General features: G+C 42.7%; 1 long non-coding RNA gene across 1 annotated transcript in view; it reads left to right on the forward strand.

The window, feature by feature from the left end:
* Nucleotides 1–13,229, forward strand: part of LOC147253018 (uncharacterized) — a 173,716-nt gene extending 160,487 nt beyond the window's left edge. The window contains exon 5 of the long non-coding RNA XR_015118398.1: nucleotides 13,211–13,229. This is a non-coding gene — a long non-coding RNA (uncharacterized LOC147253018). The remainder of the gene's footprint in view (nucleotides 1–13,210) is intronic.
* Nucleotides 13,230–14,824: the final 1,595 nt, after the last annotated feature.

A 14,824-nucleotide genomic window follows, 5' to 3' on the forward strand; every position in this document is an offset into this window, starting at 1 on the left:
CAGATATACAGACAGCAAAAGAAAAGAGATGGAGTCTTCGAGAGAAGGAGGAGATTGGGAAGAGAGAAGAGAGGGAGGGCAGAAGGTATGAGGAAGAGAGAGAAAGAAAGCTCTCTGTGTATTTCTGGGGGTAATTACAGATGCAGATTTGCGTTGCCACTTGCAACATGGCTGAATTCATTTCCATCTTTGCTCTGCCCTTCCCCAGTGCCCCTGGGGAGGCGCAGACAGAACTGTGTGTGTATGTGTGTGTGTGTGTACGTGTGTGTGTGTGTGTGTGTGTGTGTGTTGAAGGAGGCAAATCTGGGAATCTGCATAACAAGCTGGGAAAGAAAGGAGGAAAAAAATGGAAGAAGAGAATGTGAAAGAGGAAGACGGTGTACTGAAGTGAGGAGAACCACTGTGGGTGTGTATGATTTAGGGGGCATCCAAGACAGAAAGAGACAGCTAGTGAATGATAAAATAAGTGCAATTCTTACACCTGATTTGAAGGAGCAAACTGGTCACTCTTCTTATGAAATCACTCAGGAATACAGGAAATCTACCCAGACTCAATAAGGACCACAGTGGAAACAATTTAAAAAAACAGCATTTGAACCAATTTTATGTAATATTTATGACACAGGTACCACACCCATGATACTGAGTCAGGTTCAACTATGCATGATGCAAAATTAGGTTTACTTGTGTTTCTTTTGCACCCAAAATGTGTTTGAATTAATTATAAGTGACAATAATGGAGTGAAACCTGTCTGCAAACACCTGTATTCTGGTTTATTTAAACTTGTAGGTGCCTAGTCAGCACCACAAAGTTTCATCAATCAATAAAATATTAGGAAGTCCAATTAAATTATTCCAGCATGATTTATAGCTCAACAAAAAATATGTATGAATTGCACTAGAGTAAACACCACAAATGAGATTAAAATATGAGGTAAAATAGCTTTATTTCCTCCTTCTGACCCATTACTTTCAAGTACAGGTTGAGGTTATACAATTTTTCCCACTCTTTATTAATTGATGAATGATCGTTCTGTCTTGCCATCATCAGCTATAGCATACATGTGTATCTATATCTATACGTATCTATATAGATACGTATAGATAGATAGATATAGACAACACAAAAACACTGACACACTCTTTGCTGTGTTTCAACATGTATAGAGTACAGGTTTTTAATTCTACAGAACCCCCACCCCTCCAAAGGTGTGTTTACCTCAGATTTGTCCTTCACTCAGCAGAGGATTGATGGATAGCCACATGGTCCCTCAGCAGACTGATGTTTGTGTAGTGACAGCGTATGGCCACCAGGGGCTTACTGGTGTGTGTGCGTGTGTGTGTGTGTGTGAGAGAGAGAGAGACAGAGAGAGATCAGGAGAGAAACAGAAAATAATGCAGAATTTAAGACAAAGATAGATTACAGAAAAGCTCCGACCAAAAATGTCTTGTCTATCTAATAACAACAATAATGCTAATAATAATAATGATAATAATGTTTGTAGGTTAATGTTATTTTCTATCTAGAAACACCTGTATGTGGAGAAAGACACTAAGAGATGAGGAGTATCACTACCTACACATGCACAACATTTATACACACACACACACACTTCGCTGTACAACCACCTGGCTTCCCGCTGCCAGTCCGCCAGCTCAGCTCAGCAGCCAGAGACTTGGCCCGATTAATTATCTTCCTGCTAATTGAATGTAGAGGGACTCTACAGGGATGGGTCATTAAACTGATGCAGCGTATGTTTGTCTCCACTGTTTATCTATGCACAGCTAAAAGATACATCAGACACACAAGCACACATACACAAACACACACAAGCACACACATACAGTAGGCAAAAATACAGATATCTATGTGATACTCAAGTACTTGAAGATTTATAAGCTGTCCTCTTCACACAAACACACACGTGCAAGAATGAACGGCCATGTTGATGTTATTAAAGCTTTAGTGGGACAGGTTTGTCTCCATCTTCTGGTAATGACAGACTTTCTAAATAACTGTTAGCACTGCAGCCTACGCTGTTGTTACTGTAAAACGGTGAAACATAACACAACCTCCTGCAAAAGGTCCTTGACTGTCCCGTTCCGAATCATTTACTTTGATAAAATTTGGAAAGTCCAAAAGATCTGCACAATTAAATAATTTAATCACATTCAAGTTAGCACAGGGCTAACTGGAAGTAGCCCTCTTTTCGTGCATTATCAGTGTTGTGCTCAGTACATATTTATCAACCAGTTGGTCTGACTTGAATGAGAACACAAGACTTAAATATCACAGTATTACCCGGAGTAAAACTATTGCATAACTGTGCATCAAACATTGTATTTCTCCTCCACGAGTGCCTGGTGTGGCTTCTTGAACTCTGCTCTTTCAAAGATCATAGAAATATGTAGAAGCAAGAAGATCCTAAACACACACACACACACACACACACACAAACACACACACTTAGACCACATGCTGAGATGTATGGAATTCTTATTAATAGATTGTATATGGGGTGTAATGAATGCAAAGCACTTTAGGTGTGACAATGAAGCCCTTGGTCTCGGCATTAAGCCTGCATTGTTTCAGTGCTAACAAGGGCATTCTCAGGGGAAGCAGCTCTCTTGTCTTCTCCCCTGTCTTTGTCTTTATCACCTCCTTCATGTTACTGAAGTCATGTAATCCTCGACACTGTGACTCGTTAATGATTGTCATCTTGGAGACTTTAGAAGAGGGAGTGTGATGTTGACGCTCTCTTGGTGGATGGGGATTTGTACGTTTCTGCTCTGGTAATCCCTGAACACCTGTGCTTGGAGTAAAAAAAGTTTTGTCTTCTCCCCTCGTAGCAGTTTTCATATTTTGTTTTTTTTTTATGTTTAATCATATTAGATTTAATGTGGCTTTTTGGCTCAGATTGGAAATGAGAAGTCAGAAAGCAATTGCAATGTCATGGTGAAATATACTTAATACCCTCTAATAAAGGAAGTTTTTCTCTCTCTCTCTCTCTCTGGTGTCTTTTTACCCATACATCTCACCTGTATTGGTTAGGGTTATCCTATTTTGTTCTATAAAAACCTCACAGGAATCTTCATTGGGAGGTCCAACCTCGACTGAATCAGTGTCTGGGGGAATCTTACTCCATGAAGACAAAGAGTAACTCCGGGTATTCCACAAAAAAGTCAATTAAAAGTTACAGGTCAAATCTATAAATTTAATTGTCACTGAACATTGCTTGAAGTACCTTTAAATTTGTCGAAAAGAGATGGAAAGAGTATCACACATCCTCTGGCTGTGAGGGCATATTCAAGGTATGTTCTTAGTCATCAGGTTTTTTCTCTATATTTTACCTTAAAGCAATAATATATGTTTACATAGTTTACAGATGAGTCACACACACCATTAAATGCTAGTGCTGGGACCCCAAAACCTGTCAGACCATCTTCATGTCACCTTGCTGTTGCTGTCTAGCCCTTTCCTTCTTCATTCTCCAGCCTATTAAGACCCATAGTATGAATCACATCATGTTTTACAATAAGCACTTTGACATGACGATTGCAGTAAATGTATTACGTTTTCCTTTGATTTGTCCTTGCTCTGCATCTAGATTAAAGGTACTATGTGTAAGATTTGAACATCTGTCCAATTCATACTCAATACTCCAAATCAATAGAACGCAGTGGATACGATTAATACATACAAACAAACACTGAGGTCCCAGGGCAAGAGTACTACACAGAGCTCAGATAACTGGAGAAAGCTTTTAGTAGAACCATTGCTGCTTCAATCTACACTCACGTGCTGCTGGAGGCACTACTTAACAAGATGTATCAGTGCAAACTGGTTAGCAAACTTCCAAATAGTACCTTTAATGGCAGAACGAGAATACTGGAGATAATTCCTTGCATCCAATGAAATTCAAACATCAATGTCTCCAGCAGCTGCTTTCCTTCTTTGTTTTTATCCCTGTTTGCTGAACTGTGAGTCAACGCTATTCCTGTGTATTTGTATTTAGGAACCTAAGCAGGGTATTCAAACCCATATATGAGACCCATTGTTGGCTGGTAAAGGCTGACAGCCAACACAGAGGCCCATTCCCCCCACATGCCTGCACACACATAATGGCCATTTCACAGCTCGTCTGGGAGTAATGGAGCCTGGCTCGGCCTACTGAGATAGATCACCCCCAAATGGGGATGAAATGGGTGATCTGGCAGGGTCGACGAGGCCTTGAGGTGCTTTAAGAGGATCTGATGACCAAAGTTATACATCTGAGGCTCCACCTTTTCTCATCGGGAGTACGTTATGTCGACACGGTGAAGGTCAGAAGTTGAGCATTGATCACGAGGATATTTTGATTATTATGGATTTGGATGGATGACAGATAGACCAAGGTGCAGCAGGGGTTTGTCCAACTTCAGCTTTATGCATGTCCACCTCTCTGCACCCCTCTGTGCATCTTCCTTGATGTCTGAGTATGTTTTCAGGTCAAGGATAGAAAACACAAAATGGGAAATTAAACTGACCCGAGGCATGATCACACTACTCACCGATGGGAAGGGCCAGCAAAACTAGCAGAGTCACCTCCTAATCTCAACACAACCAAAACACAACATGACTGTGCTGGTATTTCAACTGGACCTTTGAGGCGAGCGACAGCTGACGTTATAAATGGCGTGTGGTGGATTATGTCAATACTCTGTGATTGGACTGAGCCTGCCGAGTCGCTAAAGGTCAGGGAGGAGCACATTGCTGATTGTTTTCCAAAGACAGCCCATTGAAGTTTGTCTGATTGGGGTCATTTAGTTTAAAATACGCTCGGAGGCTAAGTTATCAGTCTGTGTCATTGACGGTTCCTCCTCAAACACAGCTATTTATTTGAAAATGGGGGATTTTGTACAAGCCTTTTGGAAACCAGTTTAATTCACCTAATCAACCTTCTCAAATGTGTATTGATTTAATCATAGTAAACGATCAGGATTAAAAAAAAAAAAAAGCTTTTAATAATGGCATTTAACTGCCATTGAAAGATTAAGGGGCTTACTATCACATAGTTCCCTGTTCTAATGCATTGATGTCATGTATTTAATCGTATTACTCCAGTCCACTGATGTGTCATTGCAACTAGCATCAGGTGTATGACTCTCATTGAAAAATATAATATTTCTATATTTAAAGGGTTTTTTGTTGTTGTTTTTTTTTGCTATCACTATTCAGGAAAGCAACTTTCCCACTGGTGCAAACCCTGCTGATATCCACTAACATCTAAATTTTGTCTAGTGGGGGTTTAATCAGTACAGACGTGGATGATTATCAGCCCCTGCTTCGATTTGCATTGATGTGAACACAAAACCTGTGTGAACGCAGCGATTTGCCACCACCCACATACGACAATCGGAAGGGGCTATCAGCGCTATATTCAAGTCTCTTTGTGGCATTGACTACGTTTGTGACGTCCCAATTATGTTGCGCCAGGAAAAATATAAGCAGAAAGGCAACCACTCACCTATACAATGAGAACAGGATCAATCGGCTTTTGTTAGAGGGCCACAGTCAAACCACTGTGTCGACCTTGGAGCACGTCATATTACAGTTGTCATTTTTTTCTTGCATAAAGTCAAAATGTCACTGACTTGATTCTATGAACAGAAATGATTTTTCTTAGGTGATGCCAACAAGCACAACCACACACAGCCCCGATCAAGGTTTGTGATTGAATATCTTCAACCACAATACATGTACAACATTGTGTTTCTGACCGATGAATAATTTTTTCAGTGAACAGCTCACTAAATTTAGACCAGTGCTCAATCAAATATTCTATTAATTGAAAACGCGATAATCACAAAACTGTTTTGATCAGTTATTCAAGAAGTGAAATAAATTAAAGCATCGTTCTATTTTACTTGATTTATGACACCTGTGTGGAAGGGTTTAGAACTGCAGCTTTACATTCATTTTATTTGAATAATCTACTTAATTGCGCAATTAAGTGGTAGATTTCTTAATTTGTTGCACAGTAAAAAAAACAAAAACAAAAACAAACCTCTTCTTCCTACATCTCCCATCCTCTTACAAGCTTTGAAGACTCTTTAATCTCCCCTGTCTCAATGTCCATTAAGAGACACACACCGCTCCAAACACATGTATGCATATATTTTCATCTGCTAAGCAAGGCTTTTATGTCCAATTTCAAATGAAGATGTTCCTTTTGTGGTATATCCGTGAAAAGTGATCTAAAAAACACAACACGCAAATGTGGATATTTGCTATCCTACCCACCCACATCATTTGGAGAGTCAATGTGTGTGCATTGGTGTGTGTGTGCGTGCGTGCATGCATTTGCTCTCACGATGCCCCTCGCTTCGGAGGTTCTTCAAAGGCATTGAGTGGCGCCCTTTGTGGCCTCCACTCCCTCCCTTTTCACTCTCCCTCCTTTTGTCTTAGCGTTTCATATTTAATAGACCTGGCTCAGAAACAGAGCAATGATAGGTACCTGAGGCTGAGGGCGAAGGCCCACTGATGCCTGGGTGAAGTGTCTCCTCTGTCTGCATCTCTCTCCCTCTCCTATACTCCTTTCAAGAGAATCTATGAACAGCAGATCAAAGGGATCCACAATGATGTCCCCCTATTCTGTTGGGACAGTGCGGCCGTTTAGACATCCCCTCCCCACGCACAAACACTTGCCCACTTTCAAACAGGTGTTGACCGATAAGTGATATGCATCTGAGCTCTGTCTTTGTCACCATCATTTTCGCTCTTTTCAGCAGCAGATGTTGGAGAGCACCGTGCAAACTTGAGCAGCCCACTGTCTGTCTGTTCATTTTGTTTTGAATGTGCTGCAGCTGATCATGAGCAGGCGTCACTGTCCTCTAATTGTAATTGGTGGCTCGCATGGATTAACAGGTTTATGGAATCACAGAAGCGTTTCCCAACATGAAAAGGAAACAAAATGTTTATTGACGGTTGAAACAGATGAAATAAGTCTGTTATTCTTCACCTTCTTCCAAAACTATTTAATTCCTGATAACTAATTGCTCACATTTGTGAGGTCATCATACAAACCCAATTCTGCAGACAACTACACTGGAGTGGAGACTCAACCCAACTACGAGGGGACTTCATTGTCCACTACACTCATCCAAGTTCAAAACATGTTGATCTTAAATTTGGTCTGAAAGGGGTTGCGGGGAAGACAGTGGCTCGATGAACAGATTAATCAACACACAGAGCGAAGGAAAAGAGATGAAGTGCAGGTTGTATTGCATCACACGAATGGACAGACATGGTGTGTCCATTGAGTTTCTCCTGTACATGTATGACATGTATGTACATGCCATGTGAATCAAAACACATGATCTGTTTCTCTTTGTGCACAAAACTCCTGCTTTTCTTTGAGTGCATGATTCGGGGGACTACAACCTGCCATTTAGCAAGCAGGAAGCGTTTTTCAACTGGCTGTTTTGTACTATTTCATGTTTTAGGTACATTGAAACTGTATTTATACCTAAAGCAGCTGCCAGTATGTTAGTTCACCCCTCCCCTCCCCATCTGTCAGGCACTTTCTCACTCCTTCATTTTAGAGAGTTACAGACACACCTCAGTTCATTTTGAGGGAAGGAACATCTCTCACCTCTTTGTCTGGTGTTCTGCTTGTTTCTTTCAGTTAGGTGAAGAGATCCCGCTGGCATAGATCAAAAAATCTAGCTGATTTTATAGCTCACTTTCAATCAAGTGTCTTGTAAAGAACTAGAACACATGCTCCTTATTGATCATCAGTCAATGATCAATTAAGCAAGCCATTTGTCCAATTAGAGCAAAGGGTCCATCCGGACCAAGGCTTGTTTAGCTGTTTGATTGGAAGGGAGCAGAGGGAATGCATATGCCTGCGTAATTGATCAGGATCAGGTCTTTAAACACTTATCTCATCCAAGTCAGATACTGAGGCTGTTCAGGTTTATACCCAGGAAATCTGTTTCCTGCAACACACATCACACAAGTGTGTTTTTATGAAGCTGATGGATCCACAACGAGTCCATCTGTCAGAGGTTTGCATTAAGTAGCCCTTACTAAGTAAATACTGCCTCCAAATCTATTTTAGTTTATTGTTCATTCTACTCAGTTGTGATTATTCTGGGCTCAACAGTCCACTGAAGATAATCTTTAATTCAAAGATAATCTAATGGAGCATTATCAGCTAGATGATGCAGCATTAGTGAATGCCACACAATAAATAATGATAAAAGTGGTCTCTGCAAATCTCCCCAAATTGTATGAGTTTACATTGTGACGTGAAAGTCGAAAGCAGAACAAATAGGGCTTGTTAATTGGGCGAAAATGGGTAAATAGAGCCATAAACCTTAAGAGAGAAGACGTTGTGGTTGGATAAGGTAACAAGTTCTCAGTTCTTGTTGATATTTGGTTTGCAGGGCCCGTCAGACCCCATGATCATCTTTCCATGCCCCCCCCCCCCTCAAGTCCTCCTACAGAAGGGGCGCTGTCTCACCATCATCACCCACAACTCGAACCTCAAACCCTCTGAACCCCCTTCCTCCTCCTTCTGGTACTTCTTTTGGTGGGGAGAGATTGTTTATTTGGGTCAAATAGTCAGTTATCTCAGGGAATAAAGAGGGGGCGTCTTCCACCCGGACCATCTCTCTTCCCAAATCCTCACCCTCCCTCTCCTTCCTTCCCACTTTTTTTCCACCCCCAGCCCCTCCATTTTAGGTTTCAGCCATTTAACCAGTCAGCAACAATCAGAGCTGACAGAGCGACGGGAAACAATCGAGGCGGGGTCACCAGAGGGGTGACCTCAGAGGGTTGGGGGGTGGGGATCGAAGGGAGGCCCAGGCAAAAAACCGCCACCCCAGTGCAGTGTCCCGCCCGGCTCTTTGTTGGAGTCGGCCAGTGAGAAAATGGGGACACTTTAGTTTTCCACTGCATCCACCTCTCTGCAACAACCTCTCCACTCTCTTCCCTATCACCTTCTCATTTGTTCTCCTCACTCGTGTTCCTTTTTCACCCAGAAAGTGGGGGCAGGGATTGATAAAGTGACTGACTGCCACTTTTCCTCACATTTATTTTCAGTCTTCCCTTTCTTTCAGACAGTGTCTGTGACACTTGGGGCGCTGATTGACAGTGGGCGTGGAAGTGTATGTGTGCCTGTGCACACAGGAGGGGGGCAAAGGGACTGCGTGTCTCTGTGTATGTCTGTCTGGACGCTTTGAGTGGGGCAATTGTGGGAGTTTTCCGGACCAAGGTTGGTGTGAGAAGGAGGAGGGAGGATGGTAGGATTCGAGAGTCGAGGGGAAGAAGTGTGAGGGTGAGGAGAGAGAGGGGAGGAGGAGGAGGGGGAGGGGAGGGGGTAGTTCATCCACTCATTCTCTCACCCTCTCTGTGACAGTTTGGAGGTTTAGCTACCCCTGCGTTTGTTTGTCTGCGCGCCTCAACCAGGTTCCCACGTGAAAGTGCGCTCACACTGTCCTCTTGCACCGACCGTTGGGCATCACAGCAGTCAGAACCAGAGCTGAGACGGTCAGGACTGACAGCTGGGCTCAGGTCTGCAGACGCAGCAGCACCTCAGACCGACTCCCTCTGGTTCCCATGCTAGGGGCCCATAAGTTGACCTCATATGTTTTGTTTACTAAGATGAGGGGACAAATTACACGGCTTGTCATTTTGTCGCAACAGCGCAATCAAAATTAAAGCATATATTTCAGAAAAAAATTTAATATGCAGTCAAAAAAAAACTTGAATAGAGCTTCAGCGTAGAGTAGGAAAAAACTTTGAGAAGCTTTTTACCCTCATGAGCGCCTCAGATCTTTTCAATAACTCTGAATTTGTATATGCTAAATAACGATATTTTGAACACAACATTACATTTAAAGCATGTATTGCTGTAACAATTTCCTCAGTTGACAATCTTAACAGGTTAGTGTGATGTTGTGCTATTGTTAGAGTAATGTCTGGTGATTTGTTAAATACATCACTGTAATTGTATGCATATTACTGCTTTATCTACTGGAAAATGTCAAACTCGGTTGACTTCATTCTCTCCAAATATCAAACTAATACACTGATACGCATAATTAGAGGTCATGAGCTGGCAATTAAAACAGTATCCCTTGTTCTCTGTAGGCTCATCACAAATGTATGATAATTTAATAATTTTGCCACTGGTGTCATATATGGATGATTGATTAGAGATGGAGAGAAAGGGGAGAGATGGGTGGAGGCGATGCGAAAGGAGGCAGAGTGGGAGGGAAAATGAAGGGGGGGATGAATTAGTGATGGGGTGGGAGGTAGAACGAGAGGGAAGAAAGTAGAGAGGGGGGAGGGAAAGAGGGAATGCATTCCAGGGTGATTCAGCACGGCAGTCCAGCATGAGGGCGGGATGGCGAGTGGATGGACAGAGGGTGGGATGGATGGATGGATGGATGGATGGATGGATGGATGGATGGAGGGGAAAGTAGGAGGGGTGACAGGGCTCCCCTCCAGCAAGTGCAGCGACAGGGACAGATGGCGTCCCTCGGCGGACTGAGTGAGTCCCAGTTTTCACCTGCGGCCCCCATGGGAAAAATCCGCCTTCCTCACACATGCAGCCATACAAGAGGCCCTGGAATGCTCTTGCAACACTACAGCAAGATGAAGGATGTACTCCGAGGAGGGGGGGCGGTGGGAAGGATGGAGACAGAAGGGAAGAAAGCAAAGAACCGGGTCAAGGGAACGGTGATATAGGATAGTCTGAGAAAACTTTAAGAGAGGAAATACGCAGAGTGAGGAAAAAGCACAGAGGATTAGAAGATTGTGGAAAGAATAAACTGAGGGAAGATATAAATACAGGCAGTAAAAAATCAATAAGCACAATGTTTGAAGACGGCGAAGCAGCAGGGAAGCCTTCACACTGTGAAAACTATTTGACAGATACTTTCCGACAGACAGCACAACACCCAGGCAGATGCCTCTCGTTCTCTCGCCCTTTCTTTCCCTTTCCCTCCCTCCCTCCTCTGCCGTCATCTCCTTTCTCCCCGCCTTGTTTTCTTTCCCCTTCTTGCCCCGTCTCTCCCTCTCTCTCACTCCCTGACTGTTGGGTGATACAGATGGTGCTTTTGAGGGCTGTGAATGGGGTCAGGCCGGGTCGGGAGGGGAGGGGGGAGCTAAGGGAGGACCAGACAATAATGTAACGATTCGGCCGGCCCCCCGGACCAGCCGGGCCATGGAGGAGAGTGAAAGTAAACAATGGTCCAAGGCTGAGGGGGTCAGGGGGAGGAGAGAGGAAAGAGGGGAAATGGGTGTACGGGGTGTGTGTGGAAGGGGGGTCAGTCTCCCAGGGTCTTGACACAGGCCACTGTCGGGAGGGGGCCTGAATGTGTGGGTGAGCACACAGGCTGGCTGCAGAGGGCCAAGGAGGTCACAAGGTAGCAGCACTCCAGTGTTGGCATGTGGTCCACATTTACAAGCCTCTGTTTGGAAACTCATTACTGCACTGATCCTTTAGCCTGCTGCCTTCACTGTCTGTAAATTAAATTTCATCATATTTTTCAAGTTGAAATAAATTTCCTCTGAATGCATAGCAACCGTTGAATAAAAACACAGTAAGGAGGTTCTGGCACATGACAATAGAAGGCCTAGTTTTTTCAGTATTAGCAAACATTTGGAAGAGTTTGAGGATTTTTTTTGGGGGGGGGGATTAAAAGTTGTATGCCCCAACACAAAATGTGACTGCGTGCACTTGTCTGTGTGACATGATGCTACAAGAGCAGCAACTGCTCAAGTGTAAGTAAACAAAAGCTGGATGTTGATTTCACGTCTTTATAATTCTAGGTTAAGAAGACAAGCCAGAGCCTCCTCTTCTTGCATATATGTTGCCATTCTTCTTCTTCTTCTTCTTCTTCTCAGTAGTTGTAGTAGTCATAGTAGTAGCAGTAGTAGTAGTAGTAGTAGTAGTATCAGTAAAATTATATCCCATCCATGGTCCGCATGCACACAATTTAGCAGACAGTAATGTAATTTGAAATCCTCCACATCTGTAGTGGAGGCAGTCGTTCACCTCCACATCTATTAAACAGTAAAACACAAGTTTAAGGCTTTTTTTTTTTAGCATATTCTCATGCTGGAATTTAGATATTGTGGTGATTAGGCCTCTTATTTTAATCTTTTGAAAGTGTGTAAGCAATTTCGACTTTCATAATAGTATAGTATAGTGCTGCTTCCTTGTTAAAACAAATATTACGTACTGATTTTAGTCTCGCAAGTTAATTTCTACCAGTGTTACTTCTGGAACACTGACAATACTGGTAAAGAGCTCACACCAATAAAACAATCAACCTGTAAATAGTTGGATTTGATTCCCAATAGCTGTTTTGTTCATCAGTTTCAAATTATTGTTCCTCAGGCTGTTCTGGATTGTATAGGTTACCATCTGTGCTCTGGCAGCATGTGCTGGAGTACAAATGAAGGGGATGGTAGAGTGTGACAGTTGACACATGGCTAAGCAGGCCTAAAGATGCTCCATTGATCTAATTGACTGGAAAGGCAGGAATCAATGCCAGTGATCAGCAGGCCCCTGAAGTCCAATAATTTGCCCAGTGACTTCACTCCTTTGGTTCACCAGATGTTGGTCTTTTTAGCTCTTACAGGGGGGAGCTGATGCGGCTTCAGTGCAACTGCTACCAACACGTCGGTAAAGTTATTGCACTGAGTGAATTGCAGCTGATTGTTTCCTTGCGGTTAGAAATTTAACCCAAACTTTTTCCCGGTGAAAAATCAAGAGGATGAAAACTGGACAGAATGTTGAATGTCTGACAATCAATTCAGCATCTTATGGTTTACACAGCCTTGCACGAGCATGAAACTGCATAACATCTGAGTAGAGAGACACAAGTAAGTTACAGCACATCTCAACTGCTTTATTCATTTACATGGTAAACTCCTTTTTCTGTTTTGTCAGCACTCCCCTCTGTAGATTTCATTAAGACTCTGAAGTTTCATTTGAGCTTTTATTAAATCATAAAAAGTCAATTTTGTTTTAGAATTCAGATCTGACTCATGTGTCTATACATCTTTCTCTCACGCGCGCGCACACACACACACACACACACACACACACACACACACACACACAAACACAAACATTGCTTTGCTTTGCTCCCACATTAGCATCTCTGACTTCTTTCCCTCCACTTTCCATCTGTGACTTTTGATTGACAGCTGCTGAGACTGGAAGGGGACCAGAGATGAGAAGGCAGGCTGCAGGGGTCGAATCCTCGGGCCCCAGGGGCTTGCCTTCTCCTCCACCTCCATTCAAGGCTGAGGGGCCCATACAGGGGCAGAGCTGCTGAAACCTGCATTATCTGGTAGACCATCACATGTCAAAGCTAAAAGTCAAATAGTGTTGTGACATGTTGTGGGGAGTGTAAGTGACAAACACATAAACACAAATGTCTATTGGTGAGGTGTGCATAAATATACTCATGGTTCACCACCATGTCTGTCGCTGCACATTTGCACGAGACACATGTGCAGACACACACTATAAACCACTGTATTACTGCCACTCTAAATCTGTCTCTCAGCTTAAACCCAACAGTCCGCAGTGGAAGACAGCATTATTAGATGGTAGTGTCAAAATATTTTGGGTTGTGCGAACAATTCAACTGGTCCACATAAAATACAAAAAAAATGTACAGCCTTTCTTTGAGGGCAAGGATGAAAAACACACGTCGGATATGTTAATGGTTATAATTGAGATAATGCGAGGGATCAACATGCCATGTTGACGTAGAGTGTCAGCATGATATATCTCGATTTTAGTTTTTAAAGTCCGCTTTTCAGTCATCATATGTAAAAACAAATGCATAGAACGTGTTGACCCTCAAATTTATGCATCAGGTGTTGGAAAGCTCGAGGAGGGTGAAACTCTATAGCGCTGATCCAAATTCTTCATAGATCCTATACGAAGCACGTATATGGATAAAAGGGACATTATTCTTCAGCTCTGACCTTTAAGGTAACCTTAAATATAATAGCTTTTGAACATACGTTCCTTGAGTAAAAGAGTACAAGTCAACTGGCCTTCAGTAGGCCCGATGTGGGTGGATGTGCAGACCAGCCATGGAGAGAATTAAATGGCATTATATATGTGGAGAGAGTAGAGCATGGATCTTTCTATCATGGAATATGTGGACTTTGCTGATATTTCTGAGTTTAAAGGGACTCATAGTTACTTTTTAAAAGCAGTCGATGAAGGAAGGTCAAAGGTGTTTTATCACTTATCCACTTTCAACTTTGTGCTCATGGTACACTGACTGAGCGACATGAAGGACCTTGTTGTTGGTTTTTTTTTTCGTTTCCTCTGCACAGCTTCCTCCATGAATGTCTGGTTCCTTGTCTCTAAGCCACTATCATGATATCTGTCCAGAGAAATCCGAGCTAGCGGGAAATGGATAATGTCGATAATGTACAGCAAAATAAGATAAACTCTGTGTTCGCTAGCGCCACCAAGTGGACACTGGTAGCAACACCTGGTAGCAACACATGGTTGCATTAGTTTGTGACTTTGTGCAGAGTCCAGAATATCAGGTTTCAGCTCCTTCTCACCCAGAAGAACATAAGTGAAAAGGTTTTATTCATGCCGGATACCAGGCCAGCCAAATTAAACCAGGCTTGGCTTATTTATTGGTTAAAACCACCTGCAGCCTCAGTAACTACCTTGACAAACGTTGGTTAGAGAGGACAGAGTCCTCAAAAGGAGGTATGAAGAGAAACATGAGGCATCCCAATTGTTTTTTGATTCAAGAAGAAAGCCTATCAAATTTCCTTCTC

The sequence above is a fragment of the Aulostomus chinensis genome, chromosome 11 (assembly GCF_037954235.1).
Source record: "Aulostomus chinensis isolate RoL2024-O1b breed Wild chromosome 11, RoL_Achi_v1.0, whole genome shotgun sequence".
NCBI lineage: Eukaryota > Metazoa > Chordata > Actinopteri > Syngnathiformes > Aulostomidae > Aulostomus > Aulostomus chinensis.